The sequence below is a fragment of the Lactuca virosa genome, chromosome 9 (genome assembly GCF_052849685.1).
Source record: "Lactuca virosa cultivar CGN04683 chromosome 9, Lactuca_virosa_CGN04683_v6, whole genome shotgun sequence".
NCBI lineage: Eukaryota > Viridiplantae > Streptophyta > Magnoliopsida > Asterales > Asteraceae > Lactuca > Lactuca virosa.
This window is the reverse complement of record NC_136434.1, coordinates 7,562,193-7,568,442: the sequence shown is the minus strand read 5'-3', so window position 1 is coordinate 7,568,442 and position 6,250 is coordinate 7,562,193. Positions and strand designations below refer to the sequence as shown.

The 6,250-nt window shown below is 34.2% G+C and overlaps 1 long non-coding RNA gene across 1 annotated transcript; it reads right to left on the bottom strand.

The window, feature by feature from the left end:
• Positions 1–5,024: 5,024 nt before the first annotated feature.
• Positions 5,025–6,042, bottom strand: LOC145136278 (uncharacterized). The gene is made up of 6 exons (XR_013720356.1): positions 5,974–6,042; positions 5,815–5,883; positions 5,539–5,598; positions 5,412–5,456; positions 5,276–5,322; positions 5,025–5,182 (listed from the first exon to the last, which is right to left on the bottom strand). It is a non-coding gene; the product is annotated as an uncharacterized LOC145136278 (long non-coding RNA).
• Positions 6,043–6,250: the final 208 nt, after the last annotated feature.

Below are 6,250 nucleotides of genomic sequence, written 5' to 3'. Positions count from 1 at the left end.
GTCAATTCGTAAAACTATGATAGGGCCACAACATGCTTGAATCAGGAAGTGGTAGGTCGTTGGAGGTCGGGTATGATATAAGACTACAGTTGGTCATGTAGCATTCACTTTTGGTATTGAATTTTGTGGCGAGATAGTTAGGGCAATTATTGCCAGATGAGGCTTTTTCTTTCAAAAGTCACGTGGGGCGATTGTGTGTGTGTGTCTCTTGACTCAGCAACCAGGCGGGAATCTGGTGTCACACCCTCAGCCGTCGGCGGAAGCGCCGAGGTGCGCGACGTAAATTTGTAATCACAGTTATTGAACATACATTGAACAATACAAATATAATCTTCTATTATTTCCGAAATAGAAATTACATTGACAATGACTATTGCTAAATCGTGACACACGCCTAACAATCCGGCGTTTAAAAAGGTATAATAAAATAACAGAGAGTCTTCTGAATGAACACTTCTAACCTACTAAATAACCTGAGAATACATGCTTTAAGATACGTCAACAAAATTGTTGGTGAGTTCTACATGTTTTGACACGAAGTATTTTTATACTCAAAAATGTTTTATAAAATTTATCTGGTTGACCAGCTTGTATAAATACTTGCCTTTCTATCAAAAGTATAAGATAATTGAGTTATAAAAATGTATTTGGTCTCATTTAGAAACATCATGCGCTCAAATCCAAAAGTACAAAATTTGGTAAAATACATATAAGTAAGTCAAACTTATATAAAAAATTATATGGTTCTCATGACCAAAATGCTTTTTATATAAGTATTTTGAATGCTAATTTATATAAAATAAAGTCATATCGCATCTTGTGAAAAACATATAATGGCCAACTTTACTATAGAAATCTTGTACAAGCGTTGGTACAGTTTATATGTAAAATTCAAAAGTTTCAAATTTATAAACTTTGTAAATTCATGTCGTAGTAGTATTTAACTATTATCTTACTTAATTTGGAAACCGACACTTAATCAGTGGGGAAAACTCCTCCCACATAAATATTGTGTTTTCGTGTAAAAACAAAGGGTTTATATAAATAACTTATTACTTGTAAGTTAATAAACATCGTTCAGTCGTGTCATGATATTAATTAAGTATTATATGACTTAATTTCTGGTATTGACACTTATCGTTTTGACTCACAAGCTATCCCACTACATGCAGTCTCTTTCAACTAGCATAAGTAGACAAAATCTCCGTATACTATCCTATTTCAATCCTATACAGTAACAACAGTACATTCAGGGTCTAAAATGAGGTCATAACCGAACTGTGATGAACACCTATGCACCAACACTAGAAGATTGTGTTGAAAGCCCACACCACGTTTTTGATGACGTGATGAAAAAATTAGAGAAGGAAGCGCCAACGCCCAAGCTCGACTCGTCAGCCGATGGTTGTAGCTAGCAACCATTGGCGGGATGTCAACCAGTATAAGTATGTGATCCTGAACTTATACTCAACGTTCCTCGTTCCATACTGATTAACCATTATAACACAGAGGAGTTTCCGTTAAGATGTACGGTCTTAGCATTGTTACAAACTTAGCCCATGCAGCTTAGGAAATGATCCTAACTCATAAAGCTTTTAGAAACAAACGCAGTTCACTTAGAACGCCCCGTGGGTATGATGGATCCTAACATTATGCCTAGGCATCCTGATCCTAAACTTTCCGATACAAGGCTCTTGAATACTTGTAATTCTTTGATGTTTAGGAATGATTTTGATTTAAGTCTCTTAGTATTTGGGATTCATAAGACTTAATGGATTTCCAAATTTTATTATCTGTCGTGACAAAATTTGGGCAGCATAACGGCTGCTTATATAATATTTTCCAGGTTTCAACTGGTGTGAAACCAACAATTCCAAAAATATTTATAATTTACATAATTAATCCAATATAATATGTCGCAAATAACGACTCTTAAGTCGTGAAGTCGATCATATTATTTATTTCAATAAAAATTCATAACTTAATAAACTGAGTTATATTTTAATAATTAAGATAAAAATATATTAATACATTTTACATTTATTTTTACACAATCTTATACAATAAAAGTTAAATTTGATAATTTTAACTAATAATTATATATTTTCATAAACTTGGTTTTTCCAACACGTATGTCAATGTATTTTCCTTTTACGCGATAAATATGTGGAATAATATTTTTGATTACATAATATCTTAATATACATATTAATCATCACGACAAACTATAAGCATATTATATACTACAAAAACAGCCTTTTACGACACGCAATGCGTGTCGTAAAACGCTCAGACGACATGCAAATGCGTGTCAAGGAAGGCCTTGTCATAACGAAAGACGACACGCGTTTGCGCGTCGTCTGTTTACGACACGCATTTACGACGCGCAATTACGACACTCATTTACGACGCTCCTTTACGACACGCAATGCGTATCAAGGAAGACCCTATCATAAAGGAAGACGACACGCATTTGCGTGTCGTAACCTTACGACGCGCATTTAGGACACACATTGCGTATCATTAAAGCCCCTGTCATAAATGAAGATGACACACATTTGCGTGTCATAAACTTCAGCAAACCATTTACGATATGCATATACGACGTGTCTTTACGAAACTCATTTACGCATAATACAAAAATATAGCAACAAATATATACCAAAACAATCAATTTCATCCAATAACAGTATGTCAAAAAATTATAATACATTGATATTAAGGGGATCAAATTGTACATTGTTATTAAGAGGTTTTCCCTAACTATATAACCTAATACTACATTGCTATTAAGGGGCACCTTCTTGTTGCACGCCCCCCGGCTCCATGTGAAGAACCATTGTCAGACAATTCACCCCCTCCATGTAATAACTGGCACGAAATGCAGCCAAATGCGCATAGTAAGCAGGAGGGACTGTATTTTTTATTTGAAATATATCATATATAGTTTTAGCATAATATTATACTCAAAGAACAAGAGCAATCAGATATTATTTATACCTATGGACATAGATCTTGTACACCTTTGATAAGTGTAGCATAGACAGTTTGTTAGATTTTAGAGACCATCAGGAGTGAACTTATTCTCATCATACAACACTTGGTAATGTGTTGGCCTGCTTGTTCCCTGAAAATCAGATATATCATCACCTTTTAAATTGAAAGATTTATTAAGCTCAAGTAGTTCAGTTGGTTCACTTGAATACCAGCATGACTACACATGTAGAAATCAAACTCCATTGGGTGGCAAATCTTGGTGTCAACCACAACCCCTGTCAACATAACATGTAACATTCATTCTTAATAAATGAAACCCTAATTATGTACTTATTTACAAATAATAAAATTGTTGAAAACCTAGAAGAATGTTGCCAATCCTGTCAGTGCTAGCTTTATCTCCATGCTTCATAGGAAAGAAATGTGTGTGATGCCTCTTTTGTACAACAATGAATGTTACAGGTGGCATATACCCCTCCTCCAATGACACACAAGCCTGATATAAATATAAATAAACATCAAAACATAAGTTTTTTCAAGACTGCAAGTTTGAAATCATAACCTTCTGGTATGCATTTTAAGGTATAGCAGTTGTTTTGGATATGGCCCAATAATGGGTTATGGGTAAACTTTTTTAAATTAAAATATTGTAATAAATAAGAGTTTTGGAAGCATAACTTTAATATGGGAAAAACTGAAAACGCAATGGAATAGTGCAATCTTTTTTCTTGCATATAACTAAGCAGTCTTATCAAAAATTGCTTTCTATTGATGTAATTGATTAAATTTTTTAAACACCATGGTTTCAGGTGGCAACATCCTGTAAAAAGAGTATATATTAGTTTGTGTTGATGGAAAATAAAAAAAGAGGCACAAACAACCTAGAATTGTATTACATAACCAAATCCCTAATCTAATAAGAAAATAGGTCAAACCCAAGAAAAAACATAGACACCTGGTTCAAAAGATATAAATGCACTGTCATCATCCTTGCTGTGCTGGCCACAGAATAGGATGCTGTGTCACAGGTGGCATATACCTTCAAGTTGTTTTTGTCCCTGTGCTATAACAGTTGTTTTGGATATGGCCCAATAAGGTTTTTTTGATCCTTCTAGTGCCGTTTTTTTGCTGTTAAATGTAAAATGAGCATTGGATCATACCCGAAAGACATGGACCAAAACTGTAAATTAGTGTATACGACAAATGCCAATTATTGACACATCTTATTGGACAGATTATTCAGCCAGCACTAAATGTTTTGGTGAATCTTGTCTGCCCTCCACCATCAATCAGTATGAAGCCAACTATGCCAGGAGGACAAGGATAGATGTCATCCACCCAAGCATCAAGTTCAAATCCTCCTTCCACATTAGAGCCAGCTATCAATCTGAATGGAGAATCCATCGGGGGGCAGGCGACACCTGGCGTGGTTTTGTGGAACAATGACACTTTAAAATACGTGTAAGTCTGATTTTTTTTAATTTATTATTTAAATTTAATGAAAATTTTGTCTGACTTTTTATTTTATTTTATTTGTAGAGACTTGAGCTTCAACCGGCTGAGTGGTTTAGTACCCCCTTCCGTTTAGGGACGAGATTTTGACACCTTGTATGCAACTACTTCATAAGTGAGTGGTTAATACTTCAGGTTCTTATGATGCAAAGAAACTTTCAAAGATGCTTAATGACAGTAGCTTAAACTTCAAATACTCCACTGTTGAAAAGGCCACAGGAAATTGGGACGAATGCAATAAGCTCGGACAAGAAGGATTCGGAACTCTCTATAAGGTACTACCTTATAATATATGCTCGGTCATCTGATATTAGATGACTGACTTTTAGTCATCTAAAATCAGATGACCGGCCATATAAAATTGGTCAGTCATCTGATAGTTATATAACAACTAATGTGATGTGTATATATCTTCCTTTCCTTAAACATAATCCGTAGTATCTAAGGGAACCGGGAGAAAAGTGAGTTGTTGTGTATATATCGCCACTTGTCACATTCGTATTGATTCCAGTAAATCTAGTTTGACCTCGACCCATGAAAAGACCGTTAGTGCTATAAGCCCATCTTTCAGATGTAGTAAAGAAGTAAGATTGAAGGCTGGTTGAATCCTCTTCATATTCGTTTCCTTCAAACTCTGTTCTAGCTCCACCACAGTTAATAAGCAAAGACTGATCTGGAATTTCAGATACAATTTAAGATTTAGATTTAGATACTGATATAATATAATAATTTACAGAAAGGGAAGGGTTATTTTGTAATTTCTTACGGATGGGGTTTCTGCTGCAAGTAACTTCATCTGTTATACACCAACCTCTAAAAGGTTTATAAACATGTTATGTTAGGTGACATCATCGTAGATAATTTATTAAGTTTTTCTGTGAATAAGTTTAAATGCGACATACGTGCTGGTTGGGTCACCTGTAGGCGACAGGGCAGAAATCAAATTCCTGTCATAAATAAAGGTATATATTATGAATAAAGAAAGTAATAATATTGTGCTACAGTAGAAGGTAGAATAGGAAAACTCACAAGCTAGATGACTGACAAATTTGTGGAGGAGCCCTTGTAAAATCGTTGTAAGCTAAGTCACTGCAATCATAGCAACACATTCAAGTTTCTTTACAGATAATAGCAATGTACTTTTAGTTTTTTTACCTAAATAATAGCTATTATGATTTACATATTGCTAATATGGGTAAAATATATTAATGTGCATCACTTATAGTGGTAAAAAAGAGTAAAGTATGTTGCTATTTCGTGCAATTTGGCGTAATGGTAATAATAATTAAAGGGTATCAAACTTACATCTTGTCATTGTTGTGAGTAAATATCAACTCTGGAATCTCTCCGGATAGTAAGTTGTTATTCAGAAACCTACATTCATGGACAATATTCAATATCAGAATTTACATCAAAATAAAAACAGGAAATATAACTATAACATCTTATGAAGTAGTTGCATACAAGGTGTCAAAATCTCGTCCCCAAACGGAAGGGGGTACTAAACCACTCAACCGGTTGAAGCTCAAGTCTCTACAAATAAAATAAAATAAAAAGTTAGACAAAATTTTCATTAAATTTAAATAATAAATTTAAAAAAAAAAAAGCAGACTTACACGTATTTTAAAGTGTCATTGTTCTGTCCAATGTATGGAGGTTTTGTGGTTACATCTTTGCTCTTCTCATTTGTTCTACCTCTGTAGTGCTTCAAAACAACAATATCTTCAGGGCCTTTTTGTAA